Source organism: Lutra lutra, chromosome 8 (genome assembly GCF_902655055.1).
Source record: "Lutra lutra chromosome 8, mLutLut1.2, whole genome shotgun sequence".
Classification (NCBI taxonomy): Eukaryota; Metazoa; Chordata; class Mammalia; order Carnivora; family Mustelidae; genus Lutra; species Lutra lutra.
Window position 1 is genome coordinate 55,467,260 of NC_062285.1, and position 21,255 is coordinate 55,488,514.

General features: G+C 47.1%; 1 protein-coding gene across 4 annotated transcripts in view; it reads left to right on the forward strand.

The window, feature by feature from the left end:
- The first annotated feature begins 276 nt into the window (after positions 1-276).
- Positions 277-21,255, forward strand: part of SP7 (Sp7 transcription factor) — a 35,530-nt gene continuing 14,551 nt past the window's right edge. For 2 of the 4 annotated variants that reach the window (XM_047743391.1, XM_047743393.1), the window contains exon 1: positions 19,858-20,095. The gene's annotated coding sequence lies outside the window, so the exon portion shown is untranslated. Of the gene's footprint in view, positions 1,120-19,056; positions 19,185-19,857; positions 20,096-21,255 lie in introns of those variants that run through there. The other 2 variants (XM_047743394.1, XM_047743392.1) reach the window with 2 other exon arrangements.

A 21,255-nucleotide genomic window follows, 5' to 3' on the forward strand; every position in this document is an offset into this window, starting at 1 on the left:
CAAGCAGAGGGAGGAGCGGGCAGAGGGAGAAACAGGCCCCCTCCTGAGCAGGGACTACCCCCCCCCCCCATGCGGGGCTTGATCCCAGCACCCTGGGATCATGACCTGAGCTGAAGGCAGCTGTTTAAAGACTGAGCCACCCAGGTGCCCCTCTTCTGATTAATTTTAGGAAGAAACAACAACATTACCAAACCTATCATTTCAGAGGGGGTGTTGTTATGATAAAGAATAATGGTATACTATGGAACAAGGGGAACCTGATTATGTTAAAAATTATGCAGGTGGAGTGGGAATGATTGAAGTCTGGGGAAATAAACTGTACCTTCTGGTTTCACCATCTAACATGGAGCTATTTCTAAGGAAGAATGGAATTTCTTCAGTGACGGGCTAGCTTAGATGGTACACAAGCTTCTTTCAAGTACTGACACTCTAAAGCTTAAAAGCAAGAAAAAAAAAAAAAAAGTACTGTAAGGCAGGACCTGGAAGCCAGGGAACAAGAAAAACTGAACTAGTAGAGTCAGGAATTTTTCTGAGCCACAGCACTACCAGGCCCATTACCGACGGGCCCAGAGCTAAAGAGGAAGGTTTCTTGCTCTCTGCAGTGGAGAGTGCAGGACAGCATGAACGGGTCCTGGAATGGTTCCAGCCCCAATCCTGGGGAATTTTGCCTGCTTAGTCTCCACCTTCAGGACTAAGGGAGGCTGTGTGTGTGGTATCTGCCTGTGTCCCAGAACTCTGCTCAATCCTGCTCTAAGACTGAGCCAATCCAAGCTGCCAGCTTCAAGCTGTTGCTTTTCTCAGTGCCTCCCCCCAGAACTCAGCCCCCTTGTTGCTGGTACACACCAGCAGCCCTGCAGGGTGGGGTTCAGCCAGAGCTCGGCTTCCCAGTCCACAGGGGATTGACTGCCTAGGTCCCCTCAGGCTCAGCCTCCTCCCAGCTTCAAAAACACTGAGTCAGACCACCCCTGACATGTGCATTATGTGTGCCTGATGTAATGTAATATGGAGAACACCGCATCACCTAACAAGTTGTCTTTCCAAAAGCATTGAGCCTGAATCTAAAGGAGTCCTTACATCTAATCACTGGCTTGCAGAAAATATGGGGGCTGGCAGAATAAGGTAAGTGGAAACACAAACAAATAAGAAAAATCCCAAAGGTAGGACATTCTACAGGGCAATTGACTGTTTATTCAACAAGTCAAGGGCATGGAAAAAGAGGAGGAAGGGCTGTTCTTGCTTAAAAGAGACTTAAGAGGCAAAAGAGTCACATGCAATATAATCCTATTTTGAACAAATCACTTGTAAAAAAACGTTACTGGGGACAGTTGGGAAAGTGTGAATGAGGACTGGGTATTACATGATATTAAGGAATGATTGATAATTTGGGGGGCATGATAATAGTGTTGGGATTATATAAGGACATGTCATTATTAGCATAGTGAAATATTTAAGGTTTTTTTTTTAATGTCATGTCTATAAATTATTTTTTTATTTTTTATTTGAGTGAATGCTACTCCCCACGTGGGGCTCAAACTCAATGATCCTGAGATCAAGTCACATACTCTGCGGACTACGCCATCCAAGCGCCCCTCATGCCTGTAATTTATCTTATAATACTTTTAAAAAGGAATAATTGGGGGGCACCTGGGTGGCTCAGTGGGTTGGGCCTCTGCCTTCGGCTTGGGTCATGATCTCAGGGTCCTGGGATGGAGCCCACTTCCAGGGCTCTCTGCTCAGCAGGGAGCCTGTTTCCCTCTATTCTGATTTAAATCACTTTTTTTTTTTAAGATTTTATTTATTTACTTGACAGACAGAGATCACAAGTAGGCAGAAGAGGCAGTCAGAGAGAGAGGAAAGGAAGGAAGCAGGCTCCCTGCTGAGCAGAGAGCCCCACCCAGGGCTCGATCCCAGTACCCTGGGACCAGGACCTCAGCCAAAGGCAAAGGCTTTAACCCACTGAGCCACCCAGGCGCCCCTGATTTAAATCACTTTTAAATTATAAGCGGCTAACATTTTTTAATTAAATACTCATAATAGTTAAAATACCCATTGAGTGCTTTCTCCTTTTGCATACCCAGTATCAGGCCCATGGCCTCCTTTTCTTTCTGCTGGAGTACACGTCTTCTCGCCTTTCTCTCCTCTTTTCCCTTTGCCACATCAGCTTATGGCACAGTGCCAAAGACATGCCACCTCTTGCCACACAGCTCAAGATTTGGTGGTTTAGAGGACAGAAGTAGAAGTCTGAGGCTTCCTTCACAGAGCCTTTTTAGAATCACTTTCTGGGTGGTGGTAGCCGACTTGAGGGGAGACAATCTCCCCCACTCCCCAAGTCACCCATTTCTTGACCAGCCAGGAAAGGACTCAGGCAAAATTGGGCAATCTCCCCTGGAGCTGGCTTCTGACCAAGGCTGAGGAGGGAGACAGTAGGCGGGGGAACTTCCTGCCTCTCAACCTGTGTGATTTTTTTTTTTAAGATTTTATTTACTTATTTGACAGACAGAGATCACAAATAGGCAGAGAGGCAGGCGGGGGGGGGGGGCAGGGGGAGACAGCCTCCCTCCTGAGCAGAGACCCCAATGTGGGGCTTGATCCCAGGACCCTGAGATCTTGACCTGAGCCAAAGGCAGAGGCTTAATCCACTGAGCCACCCAGGGGCCCCAGGAACTCACTTCTCAAGTCTGTAATCAAACTTCATCTCTGGAACCCTTTCCAGAAATATCCCTTCTCTCCCTAAAACTGTCCATGGTTCTCCACGTACCCCCATTGCAACCTGTGCTGTCTCCCCCCTTGCAGCCTTCCACATTTTATTTGTACATTTATAAACATAGTGGAGAGAAGTGAACCTCGGTTGTTGAAGCTACAGGTCAGAGTTCACATCCAGGCTTAATTCCTGGACTACATGAGGCGAGTTGCTTAACCAGGCTGAGCCTTGGTTGCCACATCTATAAAGTGAGGCTATTATTACTTATCTGGAAGGGTTGAAGAGAAATAAATGAAAATGTGGCAAGACAATTTTGCTTTCATTGTGGTTGTTGTTATTGTTATTTTAATCTGTTTTAATATGTTTAATCTGTTTAATCTGTATGTGTATGAAAAAGAACATTTTTAAAAATTTTTAACTTGGGGCGCCTGGGTGGCTCAGTGGGTTAAAGCCTCTGCTTTCGGCTCAGGTCATGATCCCAGGGTCCTGGGATCGAGCCCCGCATCGGGTTCTCTGCTCAGCACGGAGCCTGCTTCCTCCTCTCTCTCTCTGTCTGCCTCTCTGCCTACTTGTGATCTCTGTCAAATAAATAAATAAAATCTTTAAAAAAAAAATTTTTTTTTAACTTAAATTCCAATTTGTCGGCCCAGGCTCACTCAGTTGGTAGAGTTTGTGACTCTTGATCTTAGGGTTGTAAGTTTGAGCACCAAGTGGGTAAAGAGATTACCTAATTTTTTTTTTTTTTTTGAGATTTTGTTTATTTGTCAGAAACAGAAAGAGCAGGAACAGGGGGAATGGCAGGCAGACAGGGAGAGAGAAGCAGACTCCCCACTGAGCAGGGAGCCCCATGTAAGACTCAATCCCAGGATCCCAGGATCATGACCTGAGCAGAAGGCAGACGCTTAACTGACTGAGCCACCCAGGTGCCCCTAAATCTTAAAAAGGTTAAAAAAAAATAGTCAACATATGGTGTAATATTAGTTTCTGGTGCACAAGATAGTGATTCAACACTTCCATGCAACACCTGGTGCTCATCACAAGTGTAGTCCTTAATCCCCTATTTAATTTTTTTAAAGTGGGCTCCGTGCCCAAAGTGGGGCTTGAACTTATGACCCGGAGATCAAGAGGTCAAATGCTCTACCAACTGTGCCAGCCAGGTGCCCCTCACCCCCCACCAACTGACCCATCCTTCCAATCCAAATCTGTTTGGATTTTGTTTTACTTTACTTGAGTAACACACAAACATCATCTCTTTCTGTAAGGTTCAAACAGCCAGAAGTTTGGGGGAGTACACAACACCTCCCTTCACTGATGTATCCTGCACACACTTTTCTCTCTCTTCCCAAAGTAGGGAAACACCTTCACCAGGTCACAGTTTGGTTTGGAGCTTTTCAGTCCCTATTCTATGCATTTACATATATTTATATACTTCCAACAGATATTTACCCCATATCTACTATGTGCCAGGCACCATTCTGTTATGACAATGAAGACACATCAGTGAATAAAATAGAAAAAGTCCTCTGCTCTTTTGAGCATACTTAACTTTGTTCACACATATCTCTTCATTATTGGTATTTTTATGTAAATAGGTAGTATAAGTATTATTCTACAGCTCGCTTTTTTTTACTTAACAAAATCCGTTAAAGATCTTTTCATGTTAGTTTATCTCACTCTTTTTAAAATTCTTTTTGTTTTCTTTCTCTCACTCTTTTTTTAATTCTTTTTGTTTTCTTTCCCTCTTTTTTAAAAGATTTTGTTTATTTATTTGACAGACAGAGATCACAAGTAGGCACAGAGGCAGGCAGAGAGAGGGAGAAGCAGGCTCCCTGCTGAGCAGAGAGCCCAACACGGGGCTCGATCCCAAGATGCTGAAACCATGACCTGTGCTGAAGGCAGAGGCTTAAACCTCTGACCACCCAGGTGCCCCTATCTCACTCTTTTTTAATATTTCATTTTTTAAATTAAATTAAATTTTAAGGGGCGCCTGGGTGGCTCAGTGGGTTGAGCCGCTGCCTTCAGCTCGGGTCATGATCTCGGGGTCCTGGGATCGAGTCCTGCGTTGGGCTCTCTGCTCAGCGGGGAGCCTGCTTCCCTCTCTCTCTCTCTCTCTCTCTCTGCCTGCCTCTCCATCTACTTGTGGTCTCTCTCTGTCAAATAAATAAATAAAATCTTTAACAACAACAAAAAAAAATTAAATTTAATTTTTTTTTTTTTAAAGATTTTATTTATTTATTTGACAGACAGAGATCACAAGCAGGCAGAGAGGCAGGCAGAGAGAGAGGAGGAAGCAGGCTCCTTGCTGAGCAGAGAGCCCGATGCGGGGCTCGATCCCAGGACCCTGAGATCATGACCTGAGCCGAAAGCAGCAGCTTAACCCACTGAGCCACCCAGGCGCCCCAAATTTAAAAATTTTTAAAGATTTTATTTGAGAGAGAGTGTGAGCTGGAGAGAGTGCGAGTGAGCATGGGGGGCGGGAGGACAGAGTAAGAGGGAGAAGCAGACTCCCTGCTGAGCAGAGAACCTCATGTGGGGCTCCATCCCAGGACCCTGAGATCATGACATGAGCCGAAGGTGGAGGCTTTAATCCACTGAGCCACCCAGGCACCCTGAGTAGGGATCCTGATGTGAAGGCAGATTCTTAACCAACTGAGCCACCCAGGTACCAGCAGTTGTTGATTTTTCAAACTCTCCCACAGCAAATATCTTCATACGTATGTATATGTGCCTACATATGGCATTTAGGAGACTGGGGAAAGGCAGAGCAGAATGCTTAAGAGCACAGATTCTGGAGAGACACCATGGTTGTGATTCCTGACTCTGTCACTTACTAGTTGCATGACCCCTGGGCAAGTCACTTAACCTTCATTTGTAAAATGCAGAAACAGGAGTATTTATTCCAGGGCTCCTGGGTGGCTCTGTCAGTTGGGCGTCAGACTCCTGATTTCAGCTCAGGTCCTGATCTCATGAGATAGAGCCCCAAGTTGGGCTCCACGCTCCCTGGGGAGTTTGCTTCTCTCCCTCTCGCCTTGCCCCGCTCCCTCACAGGTGCTCTCACTCTCTCAAATAAATCAATTGTAAAAAAAAAAAAAAAGTATTTATGCCATAGAATAGTTGAGCTATGGTCAGAATCCCAGCATACACTATGCACTCAATACATATTATCAGTATAGGGACGCCTGGGTGGCTCCGTTGGTTGGGCAGCTGCCTTCGGCTCAGGTCGTGATCCCGGCGTCCTGGGATCGAGTCCCACATCGGGCTCCTTGCTCATCAGGGAGCCTGCTTCTCTCTCTGCCTCTGCCTGCCATTCTGTCTGCCTGTGCTTGCTCTCTCTCCCTCTCTCTCTCTGACAAATAAATAAATAAAAATCTTTAAAAAAATTAAAAAAAAACATATCAGTATAGATCCAATAAGTAGAATTGTCCAGTCAAGATTATGCACATAGAAAATTTTGATATGCTTCCAAAATATCTCCCCAGGGGGCCCCTAGGTGGCTCAGTGGGTTAAGCCTCTGCCTTCGACTTGGGTCGTGATCTCAGGGTCCTGGAATCTAGCCCCACATCGGGCTTTCTGCTCGGTAGAGAGCCTGCTTCCCTTCTCGCTTTCTGCCTACTTGTGATCTCTCTTTCTCTGTCAAATAAATGAAATCTTAAAAAAAAAAATCTCCCCCAAATATTTCCAGTTACATTCATACCTGCACTGTGAAAGTGATCGTTTCCCAAATTCTCACCAATTTTAAAAATTGTCAGTCTGGGGGCGCCTGGGTGGCTCAGTGGGTTAAAGCCTCTGCCTTCAGCTCAGGTCATGATCCCAGCGTCCTGGGATTGAGCACCGAGTTGGGCTCTCTACTTAGCAGGGAGCCTGCTTCCTCCTCTCTCTCTCTGCCTGCTTGTGATCTCTGTCTGTCAAATAAATAAACTCTTTTTTTTTATTTTATTTTATTTTTTTTTTTAAAGATTTTATTTATTTATTTGACAGAGAGATCACAAGCAGGCAGAGAGGCAGGCAGAGAGAGAGGAGGAAGCAGGCTCCCTGCTGAGCAGAGAGCCCGATGCGGGGCTCGATCCCAGGACTCTGAGATCATGACCTGAGCCGAAGGCAGCAGCTTAACCCACTGAGCCACCCAGGCGCCCCAAAATAAATAAACTCTTAAAAAAAAAAAAAGTTCTTTATGTACATTAGATATCAATTCTTTGTTAAAATCCACTTGCAACGAGGGATTCCTGGCTGGCTCAGTCAGAATCTTCTGACTCTTGATCTTGGGTTGTGAGTTCAAGTCCCACATTGGGCAGGGAGCCTACTTTAAAAAAAAATACAAAAACAATATGTGCACACATACATGTATATATATATACACATACATGTCAGTGAAGCATGCAACTCGGTCTCTCTTGATCTCGGGGTTTTGAGTTCAAGTCCCACATTGGGTATAGAGATTACTTAAAAAAATCAAGTCTTAAAAAAATCCATCTGCAAGGACGTGGGTGGATCTAGAGAGCATAATGCTAAGTGGAATAAGTCGGGGAAAGACAAATACCACAGGATTTCATTCCTAGGGGGAATTTAAGAAACAAAGCAAAAGAGCAAAGGGGAAAAAAAGAGAGAAAGACAAATTAAAAAACAACAACAACAATAGACTCTTAATTATAGAGAACAAACGTGGTTACCAGAAGGGAGGGAGTTCAGTGGGGGGAATGGGTGAAACAGGGGATGGGGATTAAGTCGTGAACTTGCTGTAATGAGCACCAGGTGATGTGTGAATTATTGAATCACTACATTGTACACCTGAAACTAATATAACACTGTATGTTAATGAAGGAATTAAAAACTTAAGAAACGAGGGGCACCTGGGTGGCTCAGTTGGTTGACCATCTGCCTTGGGCTCAGGTCATGATCCTGGTGTCCTGGAATGGAGTCCCTCATCTGTCTCCCTGCTCTGCGGGGAGTCTGCTTCTCCCTCTCATGCTGCCTGACTCTCTCCATGATTGTGCTCACACTGTCTCTGTCAAATAAATAAAATCTCTAAACAAAAAAAAACAAGAAACCAGAGAAATTCTTTGTTAAAATACGTCAAATATTTTTTCCCTGTCAATTGTCTTTTGTTCTGTTTTGGTTTTTGAGATAAAATTAACTGCGTCCCAGGCGTCCCTTTTCACTTTTTTTTTTTTTTTAAGATTTATTTAGGGGAGCGGGAGTGGTTCAGTTGCTTAAGTGTCTGCCTTTGGCTCAAGTCATGATCCCAGGGTCCCGGAATTGAGTCCTGAGTCAGGCTCCCTGCTTAGTGGGGAGTCTGCTTCTCTCTCTCCCTCTGCTCCTCCCCTCACCCCTGCTTGTCCCTCTTACTCTCATTTCTCTCAGATAAAAAAGTAAAATCTTTTTTTTTTTTTTAAGATTTTATTTATTTATTTGACAGGCAGAGATCACAAGTAGGCAGAGAGGCAGGCAGATAGAGAGAGGGGGGTAAGCAGGCTCCTGGCTGAGCAGAGAGCCCGACTCTGGGCTCGATCCCAGGACCCCGGGATCATGACCCGAGCCAAAAGCAGAGGCTTTAACCCACTGAACCACCCAGGTGCCCCAAAAAAGTAAAATCTTTAAAAAATCAAAATAAAAAGATTCGGGGCGCCTGGGTGGCTCAGTGGGTTAAGCCGCTGCCTTCGGCTTAGGTCATGATCTCAGGGTCCTGGGATCGAGTCCCACATCGGGCTCTCTGCTCAGCGAGAGGCCTGCTTCCCTCTCTCTCTCTCTCTGCCTGCCTCTCCGTCTACTTGTGATCTCTCTCTGTCAAATAAATAAATAAAATCTTTAAAAAAAAATAAATAAAAAGATTCATTTATGGGGCACCTGGGTGGCTGAGTCGGTTAAGCATCTGCCTTTGGCTCAGGGCATGATCCTGGGGTCCTGGTCTCAATCCCCACATCAGGCTCCTTGCTCAGCAGAGTGTCTCCTTCTCCCTCTGCCTCTCCCCCCACTCATGCTCACTCTCACTCTCTCTTCTAAATAAATAATTTAAATCTTAATAAATAAACAAACAAATAAATAAATAAATCTCTATGCCCAGTGAGGGGTTCGAACTTACAATGCGGGAGATCAAGAGTTACTGGCTGCAGTAACTGAGCCAGGCAGTCGCCTTCATCCACTCACCTTTTTTTTTTTTTTTTTAAAGATTTTATTTATTTATTTGACAGAGAGAAATCACAAGTAAGCAGAGAGGCAGGCAGAGAGAGAGGAGGAAGCAGGCTCCCCGCTGAGCAGAAAGCCCGACGTGGGGCTCGAACCCAGGACCTGGGATCATGACCTGAGCCGAAGGCAGCGGCTTAACCCACTGAGCCACCCAGGCGCCCTCACCTTTTTTTTTTTTTTTAATATTTTATTTATTTATTTGACACAGAGAGAGAGAGATCACAAGCAGACAGGGAAGCTGGCAGAGAGAAGCAGGCTCCCCGCCAAGCAAGAGAGCCGGATGCGGGGCTTGATCCCAGGACCCCAACCAAGATCGGGACCGGAGCCGAAGGCGGAGGCTTAACCCACTCAGTTACCCAGGTGCCCCTCCGCTCACCTTTTGATGGATGTTTGAGGTATTTCCTATATTTTGATTTTATGAATAAAGCATCTATGAATCCCATGTAAGAGTCTGTGTAGATATGTTTTTATTTCTCTTGGGTAAATACCTAGGATTGGAATGGCTGGGTCTTATGGTAAATATATGTTTATAAGAAACTACCAAACTGTTTTCCAAAGCTGCTGTTACACTTCGTCTTTTTTTTTTTTTTTTAAGATTTTATTTTATTTATTTGACAGAGAGAGAGAGAGATCACAAGTAGGCAGAGAGGCAGGCAGAGAGAGAGAAGGAAGCAGGCTCCCCGCTGAGCAGAGATCCCTCTGGGCTGGATCCCAAGACCCTGAGATCAGGCCCTCAGCCAAAGGCAGAGGCTTAACCCACTGAACCACCCAGGCGCCCCTGCTGTTACACTTCATTTATTTATTTATCTATCTATCTATCTATCTATCTATTTATTTATTTATTTATTTGACTGAGTGACAGCAAGAGAGAGAGTGCACAAGCAGGGGGAGCAGCAGAGGGAGAGGGAGAAGCAGGCTCCCCACCAAGCAGAGAGCCTGATGTGGGCACCGCTATTTTACACTTTTAAATATACATAAATACAATATACTAATCATTTAAAGAAATTGAAAATATTTTCTTGTCAGTTGACTTTTGACTCTGTTGTTGTTATCTATGAAATAAAACTTTTTTTTACGGATCCAATTTCTTTCTCTTTTTTGTACATTGAGTAAGGTCTCATTTATCTTTATATCCCCAGCACCTGGACCTGTGCTGGGCACAAAAATAGCCCCCCAATAATGTTTATTGAATGATCCAACAGCAGTGAGGAATTCTGCTATCCCTAGAAATTTGTAAATAGGGTCACATTCCAGTCATTTATTGAACACCAACAGGTTATAGGTGATAGATTTACCATTGGTAAAAGACCCCAAAGTATTATCTGTAAACCCAAGGCTGATGAGATTTGGAAACACCCAAATCCAATCTGTGGTGCCCAGAACACCTACCAGATCCTTCTTAAAGACTCTCAGCTCTTTGTTGCCGGCCTGACTCAGTCAGAAGAGCGCGTGACTCTCAATCTCAGAGTTAGGAATTTGAGCCCCCGTTTGGTGTAGAAATCACTTAAAAAAAGGGGGGGGTATGAAAACTCTCATCTGTTTATATTACACTCTCCTGCTTAAATCTTTTCAAGGCTTTCCAGAACCCTGGGAATAAAGTGCTCCTACCTTAACTTGACCTTCAAGGTTCTGAGTCATCTGGTCTGCAAGTTCAGCCACAGTCTCCTCCTCTCTTGCCTATACGTGTCCTTCCAGTGTGTCATGATCTTCCTCAAGCCAGAGTCCTTTTGCCGGGAATCCCCCTGTCTCTCTCCACCCCCACCTAACTTCCTCTCATCCTTCTGGACTCAGTTTAATTGTCGTGTCCTCAGGGAATCCTTCCTTCCCCCAGATCCTGAAAGAGCCTTAGGTCCCATATAACCAACCCTGTAATTACTCATTTAACTTTTGTTTCCCTAAAAGATCGTAAGCTTCTCAGGAACAAAGACTGCTGCTCTTATTTGCCTCAGTTTCCACTGACTGCTAGAATGCCTGGCTCATAATAGACACTTGGTAAAGGTTGAATGGATGAATGAATCAAAGGTAAGGCAGGACGGGGAGGAATTGTAGGATTCATTAAGCACTCGACTTCAGGGGCTTCTGGGTGGCACAGTAGGTTAAGTATCCAACTCTTGGTTTCAGCTCAGGTCGTGATCTCAGAGTCGTGGGACTGAGCCCCGTGTGGGGTTCTGCGTTCAGAGGGGAGTCTGCTCGAAGGTCTCCCTCTGCCCCTAACCACTCTCTCTCAAATAAATACATACATTTTTTTAAAGATTTTATTTATTTATGACAGAGAGAGATGGTGAGACAGGGAACACAAGCAGGAGGAGCTGGAGAGGAAGAAGCAGGCTCCCCGCTGAGCAGGGAGCCGGATATGGGGCTCGATCCCAAGACCTTGGAATCATGACCTGAGCTGAAGGCAGACACGACTGAGCCATCCAGGAGCCCCTAAATAAATAAATCTAAAAAAAAAAAAAAAAGAACTCTGAACTTTATCTTGGGGTAAGGGGGACCACTAAAAGACTGGAAGCAGAAGAGTGAGATACAAAAGTCTCCATCTCACTAGACTGTGATGAACTGTTTAGATAATTTGAAAATAGAAATTGCACAGTTGATAGAGTGAACACATAAAGGGAACTTAGTTCAGCCTGCGAACTCCTGAACCGAGTAGGAAATCATGATTGTTATCCTACCTAAGGATTTTTTAAAATTTTTGTTTTGGTTTTATTTTATTTATTTGGGAGAGAGAGAGAGACAGCGAGCAGGAGCTGGGTGAGGGGCAGAGGGAGAAGCAGACTCCCTGATGAGCAGAGAGCCCTTCGTGGGGCTCCATCCTAAGACTCCAAGATCATGACCTGAAGACAGTCACTTAACCAACTGAGCCACCCAGGTGTATCAATCCCCCCTTTTTTTAGAGGATTTTTTTTTGTTTTTAAATAAAAATCTGGCCATTTCACTTCCCAGTTCCACAGCCTTCAATAACTCCAATTTCCTTAGGATAAAGCATTAATTTTTTAGGATGACAAAGGAATCAAGTCATTTTTCAGCTCTATACGTCTCTTTCCTTCATAAGAAGATCTAAGGATGCTGCCTAGTCCATTAGGCGCTTGTAAGGACCAAATGAGTTGACACAGGGGAAACGCCGGTGTAAGCTTATAAAGAGCTATAGAAATGGGGCACCTGGGTGGCTCAGTCATTATCATCTGCCTTCGGCTCAGGTCATGATCCCAGGGTCCTGGAATTGAGCCCTGCATCAGGCTCCCTGCTCAGCAGGAACCCTGCTTCTCCCTCTCCCACTACCCCCCGCTTGTGTTCCCTCTCTTGCTGTGTCTCTCTCTGTTAAATCAATAAAAATCTTAAAAAAAAAAAAAAGAGAACTATAGAAATGTTGGTTTGATCAATAGACTGTCTCTTAATATGTTTCTTCCCCTCAGAGGTAGGGTTCATGTTTATTTTAGCCATTCTTGAGTGGTGTAAAAATGTGGGTGGTAGGGGCGCCTGGGTGATTCAGTGGGTTAAGCCTCTGCCTTCGGCTCAGGTCATGATCCCGGGGTCCTGGGATTGAGCCCCACATCGGGCTCTCTGCTCAGCAGGGAGCCTGCCTCGCTCTCTCTCTCTCTCTCTCTCTCTCTGCCTGCCTCTCTGCCTACTTGTGATCTCTGTCTGTCAAATAAATATATAAAATCTTAAAAAAAAAATGCAGGTGGTAGGGAGTGCGCCGCCCACTCATTGGACAGCACCCAGGCAGGGTGTTAATACAGTGAGAGAAGAGGGACCACTAGTAAGAATGCTGGAGGCAAGGAGATCAGGCTAGCAAGGTTCAGATTAGGGGGTTTGGGTGTCCCTACCCTTTCTTCTTCCTGGTTTCTTTTTTTTTTTTTTTTTAATTTTTTTATTTTTTTTTTTTTATAAAGATTTATTTATTTGACAGACAGAGATTACAAGCAGGCAGAGAGACAGTCAGAGAGAGGAGGAAGCAGGCTCCCTGCTGAGCAGAGAGCCCGATGTGGGGCTCGATCCCAGGACCCCGGGATCATGACCTGAGCTGAAGGCAGAGGCTTTAACCCACTGAGCCACCCAGGCGCCCCTTCTTCCTGGTTTCTTTTTTTTTTTTTTTTTTTTTTTTTTTTTTTTTAAAGATTTTATTTATTTATTTGACAGAGAGAAATCACAAGTAAGCAGAGAGGCAGGCAGAGAGAGAGGAGGAAGCAGGCTCCCTGCCGAGCAGAGAGCCCGATGCGGGGCTCGAACCCAGGACCTGGGATCATGACCTGAGCCGAAGGCAGCGGCTTAACCCACTGAGCCACCCAGGCGCCCCTTCTTCCTGGTTTCTAAAGGCATATGAGAATAAAGGTCAGACTTTTTTTTTTTTAAGATTTTATTTTTAAGTAATGTCTACACCCAACATGGGGCTTCCAGTCACAATCTCAAGATCAAAAGTTGCATGCTCTACCAACTGAGCCAGCCAGGAGCCACAAAGATCAGGCTTTCATATTTTTCATTTATCTTCGTTATCTCTTATAGCCTTTGAAAGAGACTCGTAATAGGTTCTCACTAAAAGTATGTTGATTGGTGGAGAGAGTCTGGACTATGCCAGCCTCGAAGGTGGCAAGCTAGCCTTTTCCTTGTCCCTGTTGCTGGTGAGCCAGGGGTGCACATCCATGCTCCCCAAAGTTGTCTATTCCTCCCTGTTCACCTTCCTCCAACACCCCCCCAACTTAACCACCTCTCCTCCTTCTCCTAAGTACCTTCTACTTATCCTTCAAATTTCTACAACACTGAATGTTCTCTAGGAAGTCTCCTCAAGTCTGACTGGGGTGCTGCTCCCCTAGCATTCAGCACTTACACCACCTACACAACGGACAATGAATTTTACTTATTGTACTTAAAAAGTGTTTTTAGGCATGAATTTTATACATCATCTTGTTGGTCTTCTGCAAGGGTCATATGCTTCCATTCTACAGACAAGGAGACTGAGGCTGAGTTTGTACAACTAGCAAGTGAGCTTGAGTTCATACCGTAATCTGCCTGACTTCAAGTGGGTGCGCTTAATCACTACTCGAATTGCCTCCCAGTGTCATAGGAGCATAGCTATTTGCCCGGTTCTCTTCTACTAGACCGCACTTCTTGCTAAATGCTACATGGGACACTTCTAACATATACCTGATGCATATTAGATGCTTAGGAAATATCTGTGAAAGGAAGGCAGGCAGGTAGGTGGGGCAGGAAATAGACGTTTGCTGGATGCTGGCCTGGGAGTCAGGAAACCCTTAGACCTTTGACAAGAGCTTTGTCCTCTCTGAGCCAAGACCAGGGGAAGGAGGAGAACCACTACCATAAGCTTCTGAGAGTTCTTCCCACCCCAGCCCTCGCCTCAGCTTTGGTAGCTCTGCCATACCCCACCCCACACCACCTCGGGAACAAAAATGTGTCAACCTTCTGCTCCCAACAAGCCCAGCCAGGGACTAGGTGGAGTTGTTGAGCAGCTCACTCCTGCCACCTGGTGGTATTAAGGAGCCTTGCTCAATTTTCTTCGCAGATCTAAGAAAGGTCTTTCCTGAAAAAGTCTGGAAGCTTTTGCACACTTCCCTTTCCTCCAGGGGTTTTGCTTTCTCTGGAATCCCTTCTTCTTCACAGCACACATCAACATTCCTGCTATGTCAACACACAGAACTGAGTTGGATGAAGTTATGAGCCTTAAAGATCCTAAGGTCCAAAAAGATTGTGGTGTATACCTCCACCGTAAGGGCTTCAAGATAGAAACAATACTAAAAGTAAAATAAGTACAAATAAGGATGTACTGCAAAGTTCTGATTTCTCTTATGATGACTACTTTAATGCTTTTATTTTTTTTTAAGATTTTTTTATTTATTTGACAGAGAGAGAGATCACAAGTAGGCAGAGTGGCAGGCAGAGGGGTGGGGGGAGCAGGCTCCTTGCTGAGCAGAGAGCCCGATGTGGGGCTCGATCCCAGGACTCCGGGATGATGACCTGAGCTGAAGGCAGAGGTTTAACCCACTGAGCCACCCAGGCACCCCTAATGCTTTTAAAATATGAAACACAAATTACTTGTCTCAAAAAGATTTTTTAAAAGATTTTATTTATTTATTTGACACAGAGATAGAGAGACAGCAAAAGAGGGAACACATGCAGGGGGAGTGGCAGAGGGAGAAGCAAGCTTCCCCGGGGAGAAGGGAGCCTGATGCAGGTCTCGATTCCAGGACCCTGGGATCATGACCTGAGCTGAAGCAGACACTTAATAACTGAGCCTCCCAGGCACCCCTGTCTCAAAATTTGTTTGTTTTAGTGTCCCTGCTTTGCTGTCCCGGGTACTAAGCACTAAGTTACTTCTGCGTAGCATACCATGGACCCTATTTTGGAAGAGACAATCTTCCCAACTTCAGCCTATGGGCTACTTGAGGGCAGGTGTGTTGTTATTTTATAAGAGTGAGCCTTTCAGGGCACCTGGCTGGCTCAGTAGGTGAAGCATGTGACTCTCAATCTTAGGGGCTGTGAATTCGAGCCCCATGTTGGGTGTAGAGAATACTTAAAAATAAAATCTTTAGGGGGTCGCAGGTCATGATCTCAGGGTCCTGGGATTGAGCCCCTCATTGGGCTCTCTGATCAGCAGGGAGCCTGCTTCTCCCTCTCCCTCTGCCTGCCTCTCTGCCTGCTTGTGATCTCTCTCTGTCAAATAAATAAATAAATAAAATCTTTTTTTTTTTAAGATTTTATTTATTTATTTGACAGACAGAGATCACAAGTAGGCAGAGAAGCAGGCAGAGAGAGAGGAGGAAGCAGGCTCCCCGCTGAGCAGAGACCCTGATGCTGGGCTGGATCCCAGGACCCTGAGATCATGACCTGAGCCAAAGGCAGAGGGGGCTTTAACCCACTGAGCCACCCAGGAGCCCCTAAATAAAATCTTTAAAAAAAAAATTCTTTAGGGGCCCCTGGGTGGTGCAGTTGGTTGAGCATCTACCTTGGACTCCCATCTTGATCCTGGGGTCCTGGGATAGAGTCCCCTGTCAGGACTCCCCATTCAGCAGGGAGTCTGCTTCTTCCTTTCCCTCTGCTCATGCTCTCTATCTCAAATGAATAAATTAAAAAATATATTAAAAAAAAATAGAATAGGGTGCCTGAGTGGCTCAGTGGATTAAGCCTCTGCCTTCGGCTCAGGTCATGATCTCAGGGTCCTGGGATCAAGCCCCACATAGGGCTCTCTGCTCAGCGGGGAGTCTGCTCCCCCGCCCCCGCACCTTCCTGCCTCTCTGTCTACTTGTGATCTCTCTCTCTCTGTCAAATAAATAAACAAAACCTTTTAAAAAATAAAAAATAGGGGCGCCTGGGTGGCTCAGTGGGTTAAGCCACTGCCTTCGGCTCAGGTCATGATCCCAGGTCCTGGGTTCGAGCCCCACATCGGGCTTTCTGCTCAGCAGGGAGCCTGCTTCCTCCTCTCTCTCTCTCTGCCTGCTTCTCTGCCTACTTGTGATTTCTCTCTGTCAAATAAATAAATAAAATCTTTAAAAAAATAAAATAAAAAAAAATAAATAAAAAATAAAATAAGACCTTTAAAAAATAGGCTTTTCTACTGGAACTACAGCAGGAAGTCACAGGCTAAAGGAAAGACGGAAGATGGTGGTTACACTGAATAAAGGACTTCCATGGGACGCATGGGTGGCTCAACTGGTTAAGGTCCTGGGACCAAGTCCCCCATGGGCTCCCTGCTCAGCAGAGGAAACTGCTTCTCCTTCTGCCTGCCACTCACTCCCCCTGCTGTGCTCTCTCTCTCCCTGACAAATAAATAAAATTGTTAAAAAATTAAATAAATAAAGGGCTTCCAGGTAGTTAGAGAAGGAAATTGTCAAGCAGGTGAATAAAGATGGCTTGAGTCATCCCCTTACCTTACCAGGTGAGCTTGAGAAAGAGGAGGCTATGCCTTCTGACTAGGTAACAAGACCAAGGAAAGAACACAGTGATTTTTGGTCAGGCTGATTAGCTTTGGTTCCTCTTAGAATTATTATCAAATTTCCTTATTTCTCTATGGTGACCTTGTATCCTAGATTCTCCAGAACTTTACAATTTTAAATATTTCTTCTCAGGGCACTTGGCTGGCTCAGTCAGTAGAGCATGAGATTCTTGATCTTGGGGTCATGAGTTTGAGCCCCATGTTGGGTGTGGAGCCTACTTAAAAAGAAATAAATAGGGCGCCTGGGTGGCTCAGTGGGTTAAAGCCTCTGCCTTCGGCTCTGGTCATGGTCTCAGGTTCCTGGGATGGAGCCCTGCATTGGGCTCTCTGCCCAGCAGGGAGCCTGCTCTCCCCGGACCCCCCGCTTCCCTCTCCGCCTACTTGTGATCTCTGTCTGTCAAATAAATAAATAAATAAATAAATAAAATAAAATCTTAAAAAAAAAAGAAATAAACACATACATAAAAATAACCAAATATTTCTCCTAAACCAGTGAGATGTTCCAGAAAAAGAGCAGACTACTCTACCTTCAGCTTTTCCAATGCTCTGTCTTGTATCGTATCCATGTTCAAATCTGTACCCTTCCCAGCAAAAGACAAACATTCCAGATTTCCAGATGTAAGAATAGATCCCTGAAAAAGAAAGAAAGAAAGAAGAAAGAATTAGGTCTCTGTGTTTGAAAGGCAGTGGGCAGAAGAGGAGGCACAACACCCACATTCTTCTTTTCACTACCCTCTGAGATAGAAGGGATCTGGGGGAGCAGTGAAGGGTAGGCTGTCACCAGTGAGACCACAGGTCCCCAGGTTCCCAGAGCTCCCTGGAGCAGCCTATTCTTGCCTTCTCTTTGTCCTTTGGCTGAATGAGCCCACTGGACACCATACGCTTTTTCTCTAAGAATAATTTGTAAGCAACTAGAAAGTGCTCTGAGGCCACCACCAAGGGCGAGCATCCCAGATTTCCTCCACCCTGGTCCCCAGGTTTTGAGAACCATCCAGAAGCGGAACAGAGTGGTAGGTGTTATCTGGCAGGGCACAGGCAGTCTTAGGTGTGTATGTCTGTCTCCTTACCCTCTCTTAGCTAAAGTCTCTCTGCTGTCCTACCCCATATTCTTGGATTCTTAAGGTCTCCTCAGCTGGCAAGGAAAACCCAGTGCCTGGGGAGACTTTAGAGGGGTAAGGGACTATGTAGATAGAGAAGGTTTGCCTAGGTGTTTGCGGAATTATTTATATGACCTTGCATGTCTCCCTCTAAAACCTGGCCCCTGTGGTTCATGAAGTGTCGCCATGAATGCCCATGGGTGTGTTACTGTGGCATGTGTTGTGTGCGTTTGTATGTCAGGGCAGGGGCTCTGCGTGGTGTGCATGGGTTGGGAGCGGGTGATGGTGAGGGCCTGGCTCACTCCCCTCCTCCTCCATCCCTGCTCCCATCTGGCCTTGATCAGCCGGTCCCTGGGGAGAGAGCCGCGGTTTCGGATGCAGGAAAATGTTCCAGGAAGCGGCCACTGTGCGGGCCCTGCTCCGGCTCCCCCAGCGGAAATTGTTCCAGGAGGGAGGGGGAAGGGAGTGTTGAGATAGGATTAAGGAGGGGGTGGGTGCTGGCTCTTGGCTCCCCTCTCCATGGGATAAAGCAGGATAAGCTGATGGGAAGCTCAGGTTAATCAGGAACCTGGATGCTGCTACCTAAATCATTTAATGCAGGAAAATGGAGAACCAGCAAAAGAAGTTTCCTTTTCTTATCTGCTTCTCTTTCTGTGAAGTTTAGGGATTGGATCTGGGTGGCTCTTGGGTTCCTTTTCCGACTCTGCTAGCATGTACCCAAGCTGGGGACGGGAACACCTGGGTCTTGTCTGAAAGCAGTGTGGCTTGGGGGGGGGGCGGAGAGAGGCATAAGATTCGGCCCTCTCTTCTCCCCTGTGAGGGGGCTTTGAAGCTTGCATCCAGGACTGGGAGGGCTGCCTAATTGGGATAATGGAGGTTAATGGGGCGCCTGGAGGGGGTGGCCACGCTCCCAGATCAAAGAGGCCAGCTCTTCCCAACCACCACAGCTGGAGGTCACAGCTGGAGGGGGAGGGGCAGGGGCTTCGGGCCAGCCAGCAGGGGGTGCTCTGGCCCCTGGATGCCTGTACTCTCGAGTCTGACCCCCTCTTCGCTGGGAGCTACTTTTGCCTAGAGAATGCTTGGGCGGGGAGGAGTGGGGGGGGAGCGGGAGACATGGAGACGGGGAACCCTGAGAGTCAGACTCCTCTTTGCGTGGATGTGGGGGTGAGGGAGAGAGGCTGGCAGCCCAGGGTCAACGGCCTGTTAGCCCCGTCCGGACCTCCGGCACTGCAGGGCCCAGAGGAGGACGCCCGGGATCCAGGTCTCGAGAAAACCAGGGCTAGGGAGGCAGGACTCCCACCGTGGGTTCGGGCCGCAGAGAAAGGGCTGGGCGGGGCAGCTGGGGGCGCTGGCTGCGGCTGAGGGGACAGGGGTACACCGAGCGCCGCCGCCGCCTTCTCCCCCTCCCCCGGGTTGGCGCTCCCTCTCGGGCTCTAATCGGCGCGGCGGCCGCAGCGGGCAGAGTCAGCGCCGCCAGTCTCCGGGACGCGACTCCCAGCAATTGTGGTCGGGACCGCAGATATGCAGCGGCCTCCTGCCCGGGCGCCCGGCCCGGCCGACCCCGCCCGCGCCCCGCCCCCCGGCCGGCCCGCCCCTCCGCCACCCGGCCGCGCGGGGACACTGAGGCACGCCAGGGCGGCCATGGCCTCGGCGGCCCCGGGCCCGACCGAGGCTGGAGAGTCCTCTCCCCGCGTCCTCAGACCTCACGATCCGTCCGTCTGGGGACAAGCATTCCCGCGTCAGCTGGAGCTGGGGCCGAGACCCCCCAGTCCCGCCTTCGTTTGGCGGCTCACCGGGCCTCAAACCTCCGCAAGCAGGAAGGGATGAGCCATGCTTTGAGACTGGCGGGAGAGGGGGCGCCCGATTGAGGGCGTGTGGGGAGGTGGTGGTGGCTGAGTCCTAAGGACTCTCCTTCACCCGGGCAGGGGAAAAAGGAAGGATGGGGAAGGGTGGCCTAAGCAGACTCTGAATTTACAGACAGTGCCTTCGTAGGGAAGGAGGGCTGGTGGGGAGAGGCAGGAACGGGTGCAAGAGAGGAAAGGACGTAGTTAAGGAGGGATTAGGGCAGTGAGTGCGAGGGGACCGAGTTGTCCTCCTGCGAGGCGGGAGGCCAGTCCTCACTCTGTTGGCCGGATCCAGGGGCTGTCAAGGGCCATTCTCAGAACTGAATAGGTACGTCTAGGATGCCTGCGCATCCCGTGTGCGTAGGCACGCACAAACCCACATGTCCGGGGAAGTCATTCTTGACTGCTCTTCACACACCCCCAAACTTCTCACGTCCAAGCAGCCTCCACCGCCTTCTCAGTATCACCTTTCCCTTTGCTCCTGGGCATCCCCTCTGCCGCTCCAGGCCATATCGCAATTCTGGCTTGGACTGCTGCCACACACTGCTCTCCTTGACTCTAAGGTTGCCCCCCTCCAAACTCTGACAATACTCATAGGCACCGTTTATGCAACGACTACTAAGCGCCAGATGCTGCGGTAAGAGTTCCACATGTATTATTCTTAATCCTTGCAACAACATTGGGAGGTGGCTGTATTATTCTGTTTCCCCTTTCTAAAGAAGAATCGAAGGCATCAGAGGTTATATTGCCTGGCCAAGCTTACACCATAGTAAACGACTGATTTATCCAGAACTGCTTGGCTCTAAGCCCCTATTCCCATCTACTCTCTGTGGCTGGGGCTATCTTTCTAATTATCTTTCTAATTTAGGAATATTCCCCTATGTTGCCCTTAGGATCAGGTTCAGATGCTTAGCATAGCCAATTAGACCGTTTCCACCAGTCTCCACTCTGCTCAGTCACACTCAACTTTGAGCATTTCAAAAGTGTCATTAATCTCCCAGACTTCTAGGCCTTTGTATACACACTTCTCCATGGCTATGAACACTCTTCCTCTCTTCACCTGGCTACTTGAGTTTCTTGATCTAGTCACTGCTTCTTCCAGGAAGGCTTCCTTGATTCCCCAAACACTGGATTAGATTCACTCTTTGGTCTCCAGTAACATCTAGTAATTACTGTCTCCATATACTTCCCACTCTTTATGTTAGTCACTGGTTTGTGAGGCAAAGGGCTAGGTCTGTTGTTCACAGTTATGTGCCTGAGCCTAGCTTGCTGTGCTAGGTGCTCGCTGAGCCTTTGTGGAATGAAAGAATGTTCCTTGGGTCCAGTCTGCATCTCAAGAAGAATAGGAGCAGGTCAGAGAAAATGAGGGAAATGTGTGTCCAGGGTTTTGAAGAATCATTCCCTTGCGTTGTTCACGCCTAAGGATAGAAGATGTGATCAGGGCTCACCCCAAATTCTCTTTATTCAGACATTAAATATTTCATGTAT